The 18,350-nt window shown below is 40.3% G+C and overlaps 1 long non-coding RNA gene across 6 annotated transcripts in view; it reads right to left on the reverse strand.

Moving 5' to 3' along the window:
* Positions 1–1,893: 1,893 nt before the first annotated feature.
* LOC123640229 overlaps positions 1,894–18,350 on the reverse strand; it is a 32,934-nt gene continuing 16,477 nt past the window's right edge. For all 6 annotated transcript variants that reach the window (XR_006735932.1, XR_006735933.1, XR_006735929.1 and 3 more), the window contains 2 exons: positions 10,567–10,610; positions 1,894–2,008 (listed from right to left, as the gene is read on the reverse strand). This is a non-coding gene — a long non-coding RNA (uncharacterized LOC123640229). The remainder of the gene's footprint in view (positions 2,009–10,566; positions 10,611–18,350) is intronic.

An 18,350-nucleotide genomic window follows, 5' to 3' on the forward strand; every position in this document is an offset into this window, starting at 1 on the left:
GAGCCCAGGGAGACTGTGGCTCTAAGGGCAAACACTGGCTGAAACCTTGACTGCCCCCCCCAGTCGAGCTGGTCTCCCGTCCCTTTCATCGCTGTGGAAACCATCCTGGCCAGAGGGCAGCTTTCACCGCAGCCACGGGATGTGACCTGCAAACCCGTAAGTGGCGGTTTTAGGTTGGCAGGTGCAGAGAGAATATTCTTTGACCAAATTGCTCCTGAAAATATTAAAAGGTGATATTACTGAGCTAGAGAGTAAAAACACGCAGATGAAAAGTTTATTAATGGAAAGGCTTTTACCTTATTCAATTTTGTTAAGTATTTTTCTTGCACACTGTACAAAAGCCTCTTCCACATTCTCTCATCAGCGTACTTGTCTCCAAAAACATCAGCTCTGAAATTGATATCAAACAAAATACAACACCACATTTAGAAGATGAATCATAATTTTCACTTACTAGGAGCCCATTTAGCATTCTTAGAACAGCAGACAAAATATGACATAAAACTATGTAATTCTGTAAATACAAAATCAATATGTGTCAGTTATGTTTTTTAAAATGTTAGAAGCATTCTAACTTTTTCTGAAAAGCAGCTGCCATCTTGTGTTAGCACTTAATCCACTGGAGAGACGGAAGGAGCAATGAGGCTTCTGCAGCCGGCACGACTGCCCAGCGGGAGAAGGCACCGGCCACACGGCTCTGCCAAAAGCAGCAATTTCCTTCTTCAAACAATCTGTATGTTACCACAAGTACAATCTACACGTCTTTGTACTTTCTAGGGGACTGTATCACAATTTGTCACTCTGCCCGTGGAAAGGCCTATAGGAATGAGCGCTCCTTTTACCTAGCAGAGGGACTGCCAGTCCTCAGACAGGCCTGTTTCGCTGCTGTCCAGGCAAACCACGACCTCTCCAGCCTCTTGTGTCCTCACTTGTAAAGATGTGGACATTTCAGTCACATGAAAATTCCTTTTGTGCTTTTAACATTCTTAGCTTCTGTATTTCTAAACAGATCTTTGAAAACTGTCATGATTCTGGCTTATGTGTTTCTCTCATGTTTATTTTCTTAGCAAGAAACTAGTCAGTTTCCAAGAATGTAATACAGTAGTCCTAGAATCCCATCAAACACCGATATTAGGATATTGTAGTTCTTGATTGGTTCTAAAACTTAAAGTTATTTAAAATGTCTGAATTTTGGCCAGGCACAGTGGCTCACACCTGTAATCCTAGCACTCTGGGAGGCCGAGGTGGGAGGATTGCTTGAGCTCAGGAGTTCAAAACCAGCCTGAGCAAGAGTGAGACCCCGTCTCTACTAAAAATAGAAAGAAATTAAGCTGAACAACTAAAAATAGAAACAAAAAACTAGCCAGGTGTGGTGGCGCATGCCTGTAGTCCCAGCTACTCAGGAGGCTGAGGCAGAAAGATTGCTTGAGCCCAGGAGTTTGAGGTTGTAGTGAGCTATGATTACGCCACTGCACTCCAGCCCGGGCAACAGAGAGAGACACGTGTGTGTGTGTGTGTGTGTGTGTGTGTGTGTGTGTGTGTGTGTGTGTGTGTGTGTGTGTGTGTGTGTGTGTGTCCATTGCCCCCCCCGCATATATATAAATAAATAAATTTCACTTTAACCCAAGATCTCTAATATTCAAAGATCTAATACTAAAAAGTCATATGAATGTTAATAGATTTGCTTTTATCATCATAGTAACTTTTGTAGGCAGAATGCAATATACTGAAAATACACTAAATAAGTCTAAATTTATAGTAAAAACAATCTCAAATTCTACATTTCCTAAATATAACCTTGAAACTCCAATAGATGTTTTAAACTCAAAGAAATGTTGTTACCCCCCAAATTTGCCATTTGAAAAACAGTAAGAGATAAAAGGTCACTTGCCATTTTCTTGAGCAAATCTGGAGGCTTCTATGAACGTAACTTCGCGATCTGCATCCAGGTCCTTCTTGTTTCCACAGAGGATGATCACAATGTTCTGACTCGCTAGCGTTCTGGCATCTGTTAACCAATTAGTAAGCGCATTGTAGGTTTCTCAGCTGCGTAATATAAGATTGTGAAAATAATACATGCATTTTATAAAGCTAGCAACTCTTTCTAGTCATTCTCACTACTCACACTGCTTTTCAACGTTTTCAGGTAATGGCAACAACACCTTTAAGGTAACTCACATAACCTGAATGCACCAAGTACATGACACACTCCCAGGGTCTCTTTCATTTTGTTTCCAGAAAAATGAGACAATAAGCCAGAGAGTTTGTTGTTTTTTGTTTGCTCAAGCAAAAGGAAACAGAATTTCCTTCCTTTTTTTTATGAATATCTGTTGAGCTCTTAGTATGTGCCAGGCACAGTCCAGACATTGACTGGTGAGCAAGATGACAGCTGATGGCTGCCACCGAGTCAACCCTGCAACGTGCTGGCAGGGTTGTTTTGTAGGAATTTATCACACTGACGCTTTATAAGGACTCTGATGGACTGCTATTTCCCCCCCTTTTCCATGAGAAACCTGAGGCCCAGAGAGATTAATTAAGTTGCCTAAAGTCACACAGCAGCCAGTGGTAAAGCCAGGACCTTGCTGACTCCAGGACCCACTCTCAAACCTGCTGTTTCCAGCTCTCATGTGTCTAAGGACAAATTTCTGACCATGACACTTTGATACCCTGATTGATGACTTCACATCTGAGCCTCTCACCGGGCAAGCGCAGCGCGGGCTGGGCCGGGAGCTGCCTGCCTTCTCGCAGAGCACCCAGCTCTGAGGACACAGCCTGGAGCAGGGAAGCAGCCGGGTGATGTCTCCTCACTGAACTGGTTCCCTCCTGGAAGGAACCCCTGATGATACCGTTTAGACGACACCTTTCTAGGTCTGTGCTGGCAAACACTGAGGTCAGGGTTATCTGACGGGATTTCTTCAGGGCAGGAATGTTCTCTAACCTGCACTGTCCAACACAGAAGGCACCAGCCACACGTGGACCCTGAGCACTTGAAACGTGGCCAGTGCAACTGAGGAACTAAATTTTTTACTTTATTTAATTTCATTTAAATTGCCATAGGTAGCTAATAGCTACAATATAAATGTTTCACGTTAACTTAATTTAAACCTCCAATAACCTCACGAGGATGACATGATTATTATCACCTTCATCTACGGACCAGGGAACCAAGGTCCAGGCGGCTGAAGCACCTGTTACCAGCTGGTAACGGGACCAGGACTGGAACCCAGGCAATCTCCACCCAGAGTAACTCACTTCTAAGAACTCACCACACAGAAAGCTTCGTGAACCTTGAGGAAAGTGTCCAGGCATCATGTTAAGAAATGTAATGAAACATGAAAAATTGCTTTATCTACCTAAAACCTTGTAAACATGTTTCTCTACGTGGTAAAGTAGTGGTGGGGGCTCGTTCCAAGACCTCTCAGATCCAGATGGAAGTAAGGGGCTTCCTGGGTGACGGCCGCACCGCCTGCCCCGGGCACCTGGGTGACAGCTGCACCGCCTGCCCCGGGCACCTGGGTGACGGCTGCACCGCCTGCCCGACACCTGGGTGACAGCCTCACTGCCTGCCCGGGCACCCACAGCACACGGCACACACGGCACACAGGGCGCCTTGCCAGGGCCGGGCTGCAGACGCGGTGCTGGGCGGCCTCCTCTACCCTGGGAGCTGGCATCACCTGGTGATGTCGCAGACAAGGAGCACCCCGGCTGCGCCTCTGTAGTAATTTCTTGTCACGGACCTGGAAGAGTGACACTGGCTTTACTTCCAACCAGCTGAGACCCTCACTACTAAATACCATCTTCCCACAAAAACACCCACGTTTGCTTTGTGAACCACAACACAGGGCAGACGTTGTTCTAATATAGAAACGTTTGAAAGACACTGAACACACGTGTGGGGAGCTGTGCTGTCTGAAACCAGGTCACAGGAACGACAGGAGGTGGGGAGGCCGGCCTGGGACAGGAGGACGCTCTCTCAGGGCCAAAGCAGCCACGAGTGGACCTCGCCCTGAGACTCCTGAGGAGGGCGAGGCATCTGCAGGCAGAAGAGCCACCGCCAAGCCCAGGCGGGCTCCCCAGAGTCCCCTCCGCCTCTTCTAGGGAACAGGGATGTCCTCAGATGGGAACCGCCTCATCTCCCGGCCAGGATCCACGGTCACCACTGCCCATCACCAGACAGGAGACCGATCCCCGGCCCCGTGCCCTGCGCACACTCGTGGAACTGTTCTCTCTCAGTAACACGCTTTCTCCCCGCATTACCCATCTCTCCCCCTTTGCTGTATCTTTTTCCTATCAGCAAAATAGAGGTGGCCCTGGCACCTACCATCCTAAAACACCAACCAAAAACATGCTGGCGGTCCTGTCGGCGACTCTCCCTCCGGCCGCCCGCAGTCCTCAGCCCTGCCTCCGCCGCCTTCTCTGCTGCGCCCGCCCTGGGTCCGTCTCTGACACTCTCCGCAGCAGCCTGCCGAGGTCCCCCAGCTCCGTGTGCCCAAAACTAGTGGCCACTCCTGTCCTCGTCCACCCCGCCTTTGCGGCTCGCCATCTCCGGGTCTCGCACCTGCCGGCCACCGCCACCCCAGCGCCGGACCCTCTCAATCTGCCCTGTGGGGACTGCAGCTCCACTGCGTGGGTCCTGGCCTCTCTTTCCTGGTGACATTCGACTCCAATTTTGTCTCCAGCTCAGACTGCTTCACTAAGACCCCACTGATGCCCCCACACGGCCATGAGACTGCCTGATAAACACGGCAGACTTCACATTTACAAGACAGAATTCCTTTTGGTCCCTCCCTCCAGGCCCATGCTGGCCTAGGAAGGGGCATCACTCCCTGCCCAGGCTCCACAGCAAATCACCCCCACGTTTATCCTCGACTCCTTTTTGTCCACCTCCACGTTCGATCTCCGGCCAAGTCCCATCCCTCACACCCCACACATCCTGCTCAGGCACGCCTTCCCCTGTCACCTGCACCCTCCGCACCCAACCACCGCCAGGCCTCTGCCCCCACGCTGCGGTCGCCTGGCAGCTACCCCGCTGCCTCGCGGGCCTTAGTCCTTCTCCAGGGCAGCCCAAGTCCTCAAAGCCAGCCCTGTGCTCAGGCTGTCCCCCCGCCCACTGTGCCAGGCCACCGGAGACTTAACCTTCCTTGGTGAGTCACTTCACTTTTTCTGGTTAGCAAAGAACTTGCGTTCTGCTTAGCACAGTAACCGAAGTGTTTAGGAGAACACCAACTCCCTCTCCCTTTCACTCCACTGCCGAGCCCAGCCCTCACCCACGATCCTGACTCACCACCACCAAGCCCCACTGCTGCCCAGCTCGTTGTGTGGCCTGGAACATCCTGCTCCGTAGTCCTGGCTCCCTTGTTCGCTCCTCCTTTTCCAGATCAAACACTCCCTAACCTTGGCTACCTTCCCTCCCCACATTAAGCTCCAATAGTCTGTTTCTTTCCTGACATTTGGCCCAGCCCTGTCACTCTGGGACAGTGTCTGGCTCTGCTGCCCAGGCTAGAATGCAGTGGGTTCACTGCAACCTCAAATTCCTGGGTTCAAGTGATCCTTCTGCCTCAGCCTCCTAAGAAGCTGGGATTACAGGTGCATGCCATCACACCTGGCTAATATTTTTTTTATTTTTTGTAGGGGATGGGGGTGGGCTCTTGCTATGATGTTCAGGCTGTTCTTGAACTCCTGACCTCAAGCAATCCTCCTGCCTTGGCCTCCCAAAGTGCTGAGATTTCAGGCATAAGCCACTGAGCCCTGCCTGTTTCTTAAGAACTATATTCATCATCACTCAGAGGTGAACCCTATTCAACTTCTCATGATATTCAGATGGTTACAGGCAATTGAACTCAAAGAATAGTGCTGTTAGGATTATGTCAGCAGGATGAATGGATAAACAAAATGTGGTATATCCACACAACAGAGTATTATTCAGCCCTAAAAAGGAAAGAAATTCTGACACATGCTACAACATGGATGAACCCTGAAGACACTGTGCTAAGTGAAATAAGCCAGTCACAAAAGGACAAATACTTAAATGAGAGTCAAACTCACAGAGACACAAAGAAGAACTGTGGTTGCCAGGAGCAGGAGGAGGGAGAGTGGAAAACTGCTGCCTAATGGGGATGAGCAGCAGTTTGGAAGATGAAAAAGCTCTAGAGGTGGATGGTGGTGACATCTGTACAACAATGTGACTGTACTTAATGCCAATGAACTGTACACATAAAATGTATATTTTATGTTACCTATATTTTGCCATAATAAAAATAAACAAACAAATAAATAATGCATGCCAGGCTTAATCATTTACATTGAGTACTTTTACAACCCAAGAAATTGAAGGGAAAATGGTCAAGCTCGTCAGACTAACAAGAATATTGGAATTTCTTTTTTTTTTTTTTTTTGAGACAGAGTCTCGCTCTGTTGCCCAGCTAGAGTGAGTGCCGTGGTGTCAGCCTAGGTCACAGCAACCTCAAACTCCTGGGCTTAAGTGACCCTCCTGCCTCAGCCTCCTGAGTAGCTGGGACTACAGGCATGTGCCACCATGCCTGGCTAATTTTTTTCTATATATATATTTTTAGCTGTCCAGATAATTTCTTTCTATTTTTAGTATAGATGGGGTTCTAGCTCTTGCTCAGGCTGGTCTCGAACTCCTGACCTCAAGCGATCCTCCCGCCTCAGCCTCCCAGAGTGTTAGGATTACAGGCGTGAGGCACTGTGCCCAGCCCAAATATTGGAATTTCTGAGTTTTGTTCAAGACCCTCTTCTATTTAAGAAATAAAGCCCAATACATTGTATAAGTTGTAAAGAGAAGAAGAAAACCAGGTCAAGAAGCTGGCAACATGTAGGCAATAGCATGTCTTAAGAGAGAAAAAGAACAATGTATAACACAGTTTAAAGATTCAAATGTTTCTGTACATAGGTACACAGAAAAATGAATTTCACAAATCCGTGTAATCCTGGAACTTAAACTATTCATATAGCTAAGCATGGACTTTAAGAAATATTTGTTCCAGGCCAGGTGTGGTGGCTCATGCCTGTAATCCTAGCACTCTGGGAGGCTGAGGTGGGAGGATCACTTGAGCTCAAGAGTTGGAGACCAGCCTGAGCAAGAGTGAGACCCCATCTCTACTAAAAATAGAAAAAATAAGCCAAGTGTCCTGGTGTAAGCCTGTAGTCCCAGCTTCCTGGGAGGCTGAGGCAGGAGATTTCTTAAGCCCAGGAGTTTGAGGTTGCTGTGAGCTAGGCTGATGCTACAGCACTCTAGCCTGGGTGACAGAGCAAGACTCTGTCTCATAAAAAAAAAAATCATCATTTTCTGCTATGGTAATTTTGCTTAAATATACTCTATTATTATTACTATCCAGCTTGCATCATAGTCTCAACTGGCCAAAGGGTAATATATCTATTGAACTGTACCTTGCTGGACAAAAGATATATAATTACCATATTTACAAATATGTCATGGAGCTCAGGCGGTGATGCGGGCACTGGGCAGTGATGGTTGGCTGCTGCAAATACAGATGGAGCTTTGCTGGCTCTTCCTCCAGCCAATCACCTCCTGCTGTGTAGCCTGGTTAGTGACAGGCCACATTCCAGTACCAGTCCATGGCCCAGGGGATGGAGACTGCAGTTGTAGCTCAAATGTTACACATTATATGTTTGTATCAAAATATCACATGTATCCCATAAATATGTGCAACTGCTTATTATATATCCATAATAATTAAAAATAAAAACTAATAAGCAAACAAAAAGATAATTATTTAGAGTAAATATAAAATCTTTTGGTTTGAAAACCTTTTGGGATCAAATATTAATACATAAAAATGCTAGATAAAGTATATCATACTTTAAAAATGCATAGCTGAGCTTTTAGGAAATCTTCAGACGCTTAGAACAGAGAAGAAACTGAAAAAAGCAATGAGGGCCTTGGGTGGGGGGCTGCTAGACTGAGATTGGCTTTAGTGTCTGTTTGGGATGGGACAAGAGCTGGTGTCCACGTGACAGAGAGAGTACGGAACTGAATCTGAGTTTTCTTCAGGGTTAGGCCAGAAGTGAAAGGGTGAGATGAAAAACAAAAGCACACTCACTAGCTCAGGCAGGCAAGGAATCTTCCCTGACTCTGCCTGCTCTCTCAGCAGAATGGGATAAACATTCCCCTTTGAAAATTAATTATGGGCTGGTACCACAAGTAGGCTTGGGATTCAAATTTAAATAACCATGTGGACAATGAACCCCCAAGTTAGGAAATTAGCAAAAATAAAGGTGGCTCTAGAAAGGAGTATCACTGAGATGCCCAGAAGAAGCAAACGCAGATCACTCTGGAAGGACATATCCTCACCCAACACACACAATCCCCACACGCACCGCTGCTTCAAAAATAAACGTAAGACCACAAAACACTCAAGGAAACAAGCCACCAGGAGTGAATCAGCCAGACTATACTTTAGTCCTTCAAGATTTCAATAAAAGAACAACTCGATAGGCTGGGTGTGCTGGTTCACACCTGTAATGCCAGCAATTTCAGAGGCTGAGGCAGGAGGGTCGCTTGAGGCCGGGAGTTTGAGACCAGCCTGGGCAACACAGCAAGACCTTGTTCTACAAAAAATAAAAAAAATTAGCTAGGCACAGTGGTGCACACTTGTAGACTCGCACCTGTAGACCCAGCTACTGGGGAGCCTGAGGCAGGAGGACTGCTCGAGACCAGAAGTTTGGGGATGCAGTGAGCTACGATAGTGGCACCACACTTCAGCTTGGGAGACAAAGACCTTGTCTCAAAACAAAGCAAAACACACAAAAAAGAACAACCTGATAAAGTATCTTCAATATGATCAATACCATAAAAAAGGAAGTGAATCCTAAAAAAAAAAGAATAGGATGTCTTGAAAGAATTAATAGATTTCTATTAATAGAATCTAGAATATCTACAAATAAAAATTACAGTAATTAAAATTACTCAATGGATATGTTAGAAAGCAAAGTGGGCAAGACTGAAGAGAGAAGTAGTGAATTAGAATAGAAACTGGAGGAAATTACCAGGCACCAGTATAGAGAGTTCAAGATAGAACATATGATAGAGAACTTAAGAGATGGGGAGGATTGAAGGAAAGGGTCTAAAAGGCATTTTGGAATTAAAAAAAGAAATAGGAGAATGGGGGTAGAGAGACAACATTAAAAGAATTAATGGGTGAAAATTTTATAGAATGAAAATTAAAGGATTGTTAGAATAAAAAATAACATTGAATCATGTGAATAAATAAGAATCCATACATAAATACGTAATTGTGAAACTGCAGACCAAAGACAAAGGCTGTAAAAGCAATTAAAAAAAAAAAAGGAAAAATTCCCCACAAAGAAACTCGGTGTCTAGACTCCAAAGGTCAGAAGCAATGGGGTCCTATATGCACAGGCTGGGGGATGGGGGGCATGAAAACAACCTAATGTACCATTTGATGTACAAAAACTACCCTTAAAGCCAAGGTGGACTTCTGCTTCCAGGACGATGGATAAGTAGTTTTCCCTGTTTCACTCATTAAGTACAACTAAAAACCCTAGATACTATATATGTGTGTGTGTTTATATATTATAGAGAGTTGAAGACAGAACATGTGAAAGAGAGCGTAAGAGATGTGGCGGATTGCACATATACATAAAAAGATGACGCTGCATGGGAGAGAGAAAAAGGCAGACGGGCCAGGGACTTCACAGCCTGAGGGATGCTATGGTGGTGAGTTCCCTGGGTTTTCCTTTTGCCTCATATATCTCAGACTTGAAGGAGAACAAGCTGGTAACTGAGAAATGCCAATGGGTACAGATGAAAAAAGTCCCAACAAAAGCCTGCTCCCTCTAGAAGCTACAGGACCAGGAAAGGGGCAGCTGAACAAGAGAGAAAACTCTTACACAATAACCACTCTCCTCTACCCAAGCATCACAGCAAAAACTATGGCCCACACCAGTAAAGGCCAAATGGGGAGCCTAAACTTCCACCCTGGCAAGGCTAACAAGGCACACCAACACCCCCACAGAGGGGGTGTCAGAGAAGACCAAGTAGGGTGCTGGGGCTTTCTGCTGACTGGGTAGTGAGCTCTTCTGCCCCTGCTACTGTGTCAGGGGAGACCACGGGGAAGGGCACTAGAACATGTTCATCCCCACCCAGCAGTAACAAGAATCCCTCTCACCTGTCAGTGGAGGCCGAGTGAGGAATCTGGACTTCTACCCCCACCTGCTGGTGATGAGGTAGTACCCAAGAAAGGAAGCCAATTAAAAGAGCTAAAAAAGATCCAAGTCTTGTAATGTAATACAAAAATGTCCACGTTTCAGTTGAAAATCCCTTATTATACCAAGAACTAGGAAGATCTCAAAATGAAAGAAAAAAGATAATCAAGAGATTCCAACATCAAGTTGACAGAAATGTTAGAATTACCTGACAAAGATTTTTCCTCACAGTTGATCAAGAGAAAATAATTATAGCTACTTATGTGTAGTGTAGTAGCAGCTGCAGCAGCAGCAAGAGTAGGAGTAATTGTAATATTTCAATTTTAAATTTTTTACAAAAAATTATGTGGTTCCAACCTGGTCTCCAAAGTCCTCTGGGAATTTCCACAAAACCACAGGATCTGTAAATAATTGACACACATCCTTAAACAGAGGCAAAAGAACACATTTAAAGCAACAGTCCTGGTTAAATACTCTTAAAATTGTCAAAGCTACTTTAATTATAATTTTTAAATTTCTCTTGAGACATTTACAGTTGATGAGGTTCACTTCTTTTCCTTGATTGAGTTAAATATGTTGAACTTTTAAGGGTTTTAATGACCTTTGGAATACAACAAATGAAATTAGTAACTTAGGCCATCAAAAACCATTACTGTATTTCTTTTAGCAACTCACTTTTTTATTTACATGTCATAAAGATTCTGAACTTTGAATTTTCAATTTTAACTATGCTTACAAAAATATTGGTTTTAATTTGAAAAGAAAATTTTAAATGTGGTAAACATGTAATCACATACATTATAGCCCTCAGGGACTAGTCTAAAATATACAGCTTAAATTTCCATTTAAAATCCCCAATAAAAATTTACAAAAATTGTAATAATGTTTGCTTCATATTGGCTTTAAGAGTCCTAGACTTTGCAGTAATAGGTGAGTTGGCAGGCAGGTATAAGGCAGCTTATTTAAAATACAGTTGGTATTTGCAGGACAGTTCAGAGAAATTTTTCTAATATAGCTAGTAATTTGGTAATTTATATAAATCAATATTGCTTTATAAATATTCACATCAGCTTTTTGTTTTCTTTATTTCTCACAATACTTCTCTTCTGTTTAACATAAGAAAGTGAAGTTTTAGTTGTAATAATCACTAATAAATATGTTGGTCATACACTTATTTTTTAATTTTGTCAAAAACTTCTGAATACTTTAAATGTCTCTTAAAAGGATAGTGTTTAATAATAGATTATTACTTCTGACAAAAACCTTTGAAAGCCCAAGATAAAATATGAACAACAAGTACAACCTATATGACAGGGTTCGAACTCCACTCCAAGGAAAAGGCCCTGGTGGACCAAAGATCCACACTCCAGGTACTCAACCAATGGAAATCTACAGTTTATTTCTACTACTCCATATTGCTTTTTAAGAAATATTATTTAAGGATGTATAATTTCAAAAGTTTTAATTCCAAACTTTAATAAATGTCTAGCAACATTTTTAGCATGAGCTAGTTCCTCCTGTGTTTTTATTTAACAGAATATTTTTCAAATATTTTAACTTAAAAAAAAGCATGCTTTCTAGAATTAAACTTTTTACTTATTAAGGAGTAAAAAGTTCCCATATAAGTTAACATAAATAAATCATTTAAAACATCTTATATGAAAATAATGTATTACAAACTTATAAAGGTAATATTAAATGATTATGTCCTCATGTAAAACAAAATGTTTCCATTTCTAAAATAAATTTGAAATGCATTATTCATCACCATAAAATACTCAAACATTAATGTCCTGTGGATAACTATGTTCCCAGTTGGAAAAAATATACATATGTGGCAATTTTAGCAAAATGGTAGATGCTAAGATCTAAATCTCATAAGACAAAAGTATATGATGGAATCTCCATCAAATAGGAAACAAAAGTTACTACCTTGATAAATTACTACAATAACTAATAGCCACGTAAACAAATCATAATGCAGAAATGTTACATAATGTTCTCATAAACAATGGAATTAAGAGGTTTCACTGTGAATATTTCAAACAACCCTTCTAAACAACTCAACTTTGTAGTTCTCATTTGAGAAAATGTTTGTGACAAGTTTCTTACACGTTGCTGTGCAGCCCTTACCGTCTGCCTGTACTGTTTGCAGCATTTACCTAAGTGTGTTTTCCTGTCTCGTTTTTCCTCATCTCTTACTCCACCAGTTTTTTCTGTACACTCTGCTTTTCCACACAGGGAAAACAAGTAAATACATGAAAATAGCATCTACTGGTTTCATCACGAAGTGGAAAATATCCTTTTCTTCTCATTAAATGAATTTTATCCTTCAGCACTCAAAACTTTATTATAATCATGTGCATCCATATTTTGAGATGGATTAACTTGGTTCCTGCCTATGTGATTAGATTTAGAGCACATCTGATGCATCTTTGTGGCAACTTTTCAGAAGTACTGCAAAGGAAGAAACAAAAGAGCTCTGAAAAAAATAATCCGATTCTACAACTTTATGCACAAAGACCGAATTTTCTGTTCCCTGAGGATTACTTTCCAGATACTCAATCTGATCTGGCAATATTAGGTCAATTTTATGCTGATTTTATGAGTGAAAGGATGAGAACCGCTGGTGGGAATAATCGCTGCCAGTGATGACTGATACACACTGCGTTTCCTTCTTGCTAACGTCTACTAGTAATTCAAAAGAGACTCCATATCTTAATTTAAAAAAAAACTTTGCTGCCAACAATCTAGAAACCAAGTAACGATAAAAATATATAACTTCATTTTGACATAAATATTTCTTATTTTAATAAGAAATGTTACAGTGTAGTAAAAAAAATACAAATTTTTATTAAATTAGTAAATTTGGAAGGTGAATATTTAAAGTATGATTTGTGTGCCACCATCACAAAGATTCCAAATCCATTAAGGGTTTTTTAAAATGTAAAGTAAGATAAATTCAGCAGTATATTCTTTTCTTTCCCAATCAGATATTTCACATTTTCTGGCCCTTAATTAAAAACAAAAGTTAAAATTACTTAGAATACTAATGTGATTCTACTTCACTATAAAATTATGCAGGAAGAAGTTTGTAATTTTCATAAGTGAATAATATTTATTTAATTCTGTAGAATTCAATGATGAAATATACAATATCTTTAAAATCACACATTTGTAAAATTGCAAATCAGAGACTACTTTTGAAAAGGTAGAATGTATCCTATTAGTGTTTTGCATGATTATAGCTTTCTGTACTTGATTTACCTACATTGTAGAATCAGAACTTTAGTGTGAGGAAATTAAAGTCAAAACAATGAGGAGTTTGTCTTAGCCATACAGCTAGCTAATGTCAGAGCCTGGAGCTTTCTTAATTGAGATGTAAAGAATACTTACTTTAAATAATTTCCAATAATTCATACATTTTTGTGGCACATTTAACTTAAGTTCAATTTATTTCATTGAAAAAGCTATGCGGTACTAAAGAAACGGGAAAAGTCCCTGCCGGGCACTGACCTACGACACCCATGGAGGAAACCTAGTTGTTCAAAGCTTTGTCTCAGGCACGGTTATCAGGTAGAAACACTTCAACTCAACTTGAAGAGTCACCGGCTTAATAACGTCAAAAAACACGACTAATGAAGGAATGAGGTCTCCTAAACATAAATGAGCAGAAATCATTAAAGAAAATGTGTGATTTTTGTTCTTTCACCTGTAGGGATACCATGGTGAACAAAGCAGAGTCCTTACCACTCATAGAAAAGAGGAGCATCAAAACATATAATACAGTAAAATTTTATGGTACTAGCTGCATAGGATGCTGCAGGAGCACATAATAAGGAAATCTAACCTAATTTAGAGAGCCACTACAGGACTTCAGAAGGAAAGGACAGGAAAATTGACACTCAGGTTAGATAAGAAAATGATGATTTGTGCCATACAGTGGGCAAGGGAAAATGCTACTGAGTGGAGAACCAATATGCATGAAGTCTTGGAGGTTACAAGAAAACAGAACACATTTTAGAAACTGAAAAAAAATCTAATATATCTAGAATGTAGATTGGGAGGGAGACAACGTCAAGAGATGAAGCCGGATTGGCAAGGAAAGCCACTGAAGCAGACATGGCACAAACCAGGTGAGGAAGAACCACCAGAAAGGTATGGTGAATGCAGCTAGAGTGTGTGTTGTCACGAAGTCAAGGGAACAGAGTGCATCTAAAAGAAATCCTCAAAAATGCTGCAAACATTGAAAAGTGACAACTGAAGAACTGCAACTGTATTTAAAGACATACAGCCACAGTCAGATGGGCTTCAATTAAAAGGCAGGAAGAAGGATGCAGATTTAAGATTATGGAAAGAGTGTGAGGAAAGAGAGACTGTATGGAGGCAATTTATTTAAGAAAGGCTATAAAAGGCAGAAGAAAGTAAAGGTGGGCAGAAAGGTTAAGTGTGACAGATTTGTTGTGTTTTAATTTCAGACGGGCACAGACTTGCACATGTTTAAAGGCTGACAGGAAGTGATGAGCTAGCAGAGCACCAGAGAAAGAAAGAGCCTAAGATCCCTGAGAACACAGCCAGGGCTGGAATCCTGGTCAGGACGGTGAGACGAGCCTTAGACAGAAGCTGGAGGACGTGTGCCATTGTTACAGGAAAAACAGAAGAGAAAGCCATAAATCTAAGTAAATCTGTTGTGGTACAAAAATAAGAGTTTTGTGTAAAAGTTGCTCATTTTTTTTGTTTAGTAGGAAGCTCTCTGCCACCAAAACATGCAAATACATTTTAAAACAGCTATTTTCAGTTGAAGGTATACTACATATATATGAAGACTGTAGGATTGAGAAATAAGATGAAATAAATAAATGGAAGCATAAGTAGAATTATGAAATTAGGCAGCTTAACTTCTGGTCTTCTACCTATGAGTAACACAATGCTTTCCGTCTGTGATCAGACGCAGGTATTGAAAAATAGCGAATCAACTTCCTTCTCCACTTCTCTAAGTTGATTTTAAAAGAACAGTGTCTCATCTGCTTATCCAAGTATCCTATGTAACTATCATTTTCTACATGTGCTAGTATATGAAAAAGCCTGAAAAGCACGAAGTTTAATAACTACAGTTAAAATTATAATTTTTATTACATCTGCAAAGTAGTTTTCAAACCCACTAATCATTGTAATTTTATATTCAGCCTGATTGCAAAAAAGGATTTCAGGAAGTATCTCAATCATTTAGGGCCACAAATGACCTTGGTGAAACCAGAAAGCCAGAGAACCAACACCATGCCATTTTTCCTTGCATGTACCCCAGCAAAACACAGATTTACAGCATTGATGGAAAAATATCACTCATTCTGACAAAGCAGTAATAAAAAAAACACAATATTACAGACTGCACAACATTACAAACGTTAAGACTACAAGCAATAGTGAAAACAAAAACAAATTCATTGCTGAAAAATCTTAAATTCAGACTAAAAATAATCTTGATAAAACATAATCAGATGTGTGTACAAATTATTTTAAAGCTAACATGTAGATGAGAATATAGAATTTTAGTATCCTTTTAAAGGTCTAGTTCAGCAGTTCTCAAACTTTAGCGTGCAACAGAAATGTCTACACATCCACACTGTTGAGTCCTACTCACAGAACTTCTGAGGCTGGTCTGAGAAAACGCATTTCTAACATGTTCCCAGGTGATACTGACACTACTCGTCTAAGCACCAGACTTTGAGAGCTAATAGCACAGATCATGTATCTCTCACAACGATTACCATTATGTGTCACATGTTAAGGAATTTAATACTTCCTGATTGTAAATATTCTTTCTAATATGGCAATAAATAATTAAAAATTCTCTTTATTACATATTTTTTTATTTGACAATAGGTAGATCTTCACAGGGCCAAGAAGAAACATCACCCAGAGCAATTACAGCAGGAAATATTTTTAGAAAGAAAAACACTACCAAAATGTTTTTAAAACCCTTTCTGTGCTAGTAAGTCTACTAATAGGATAATTCTACTTCCATATCCCAAAGAAAAGAATTTTATTTCAAAATTGAGTGTTTTATGACACTGGACCTATATAATTGATGGAGAACTTTAGTTATGTGAACATAAAGATATACTGGCTATTCATTTCCTCTATGTATGCCACATACAGACACATTGACAGTCCATATCTAAACAAGACAGACATCTGTCTGTACCTTTCCATGTCAGATACGTGAGGAAATATTTTTTGCTGTGGTTTCTTAGAATGCTTTGCTTTGTAGAATTTAAGCAATTAAGTTCCAATTTGAACAACAGAAGGGTAAATGCACAGTAGGTGTATCTGTGAATGTAAAAAAATTTAAGGCTTTTGTTTATTTTGTATTTTCACAAAAAGTTTCATTATATATGGATAGAATCTTAGAATTTTCTGAATGAGAAAGGACCTTAAAGGTACTTTTTACCACTCGGACTTAGGAAAGTTATATTTCATCCTGCGGTTCTGGAGCTAGTAACTATCGAAGCCAAGACTGGAATCCAGGTATCCCGGCTTCTAGCAGGACATCCTCTCTGAAACACGCCGCTGCACGTACAGCACCACACAAGTAAACCCAGTTTGCTCTGGTTGGTTACCTTTGACTTTAATGGTCATTCACTGGACACTAGTTTAAAGTACATTCACACTTAATTATCTACAAGAAGATATTTTCAGCAAAACAAGTATTTAAATTTTTTTTTGTAAAACAATGGCCTAAATCTTACAGACTTCCTCTGAACAATACTTGGAAATCTGTATGTGAAGAAACCTTGTAAAGAATATTAATAGTATTCAAATTAATATCCTCTCAATCTGGAATTAAAATAATTCTTCATATAATCATGTTAAGTTTGACTTACATGCACAAAAACCTTATAGAAATGAAAACATTATTTCAAGATCTTTTACTTTATAACCAGTTGCAAAAATAGAGATCACACTTCTATTTGTTGCTTTATATGATGTACACATTTAAAAGCAAGCAAATTTGGAAATTTGTCCATTTGTTCACCATCCTAAAAATGTACATAAGCAGTGATAGAAATAAAATCTAATGTAATGATCCCATTGTGATTATCTTCATTCTAAAGAGTCATCTGGAAAATCAAACTGCTTCTACTACTGTAAAATAATTTTGGTGCTTCTGAAATGCAAACCATAGAAACAACTTAATGGATAATTCTAGTCGTTCTAAATATTTCTCCCCAGAATAACCTAAAATTAGCATCACAACTCAAAATAAGGAAGCTCTTTTTGCTCATAGATTAGCAAATTCTAACTAAGGTAATGAAAATGAAACTTCTAAGAATCTCATATAATCCATACCGTGTTAGATATATCATTTTACTACTTCCACTCCTTTTAAATAAGACCTATTATAATAAAATGAAAACTCTCATCAATCACCTGATAGAGTAATTCCAAACTTAACCAAACAGGGCTAATGGGTGAGAATTGAATTGAAAACACCTTGACAAAGAAAGCAATTTCTTTTCTTGGCACTCCTCTGAAGCTGTGGGTGATCATGGTAATCAAACCAACAGTAAGGGGCCATCTGTCCCAAGGGCCCTTCATGAGAGTTAAAAAAAAAAATCAACAACAAAAAAGGGAAAGAAATGCTGTTCCACAGATGTTCAATTTTGATTAATCTATGACAAGGAACTTCCAACTGAGAATCAATGTTTTGACATTTTTCAGATATCAATCATAAAAAGCCAACACTAAGTTTTTATAAGAACACAGGGGAAAAAGAAGTTAATAGGTTGCCTGCAGAAAGACGATCTGTCATACAAAACCTGATACACCTTTTAGTCAGCTAAGATGTGCATCCTATCCTAAAGCAATAGCTTTTATTATGATTCCCTTAAAGAGGAAGGAAGACAAGAGGCCATGTTTTAATTTAGCATGAGACAGTGTTTTTTAATAATTCTTCCTACAAGTATGTGATTAAACAAAAAGACAACATGTATTTTTATTCACAATATCCCTTATATTTAACTCTTTGAACTAAAACATTTTAAAGAAACACAGCCTTAGCGTGAAACTTCAGAAATGTAAAATTAACTGACCCTCTCATAAAACAGTTTCATTTTATTCATAACATTTAATTTTCATGT

This window comes from Lemur catta, chromosome 6, assembly GCF_020740605.2.
Source record: "Lemur catta isolate mLemCat1 chromosome 6, mLemCat1.pri, whole genome shotgun sequence".
Lineage (NCBI taxonomy): Eukaryota > Metazoa > Chordata > Mammalia > Primates > Lemuridae > Lemur > Lemur catta.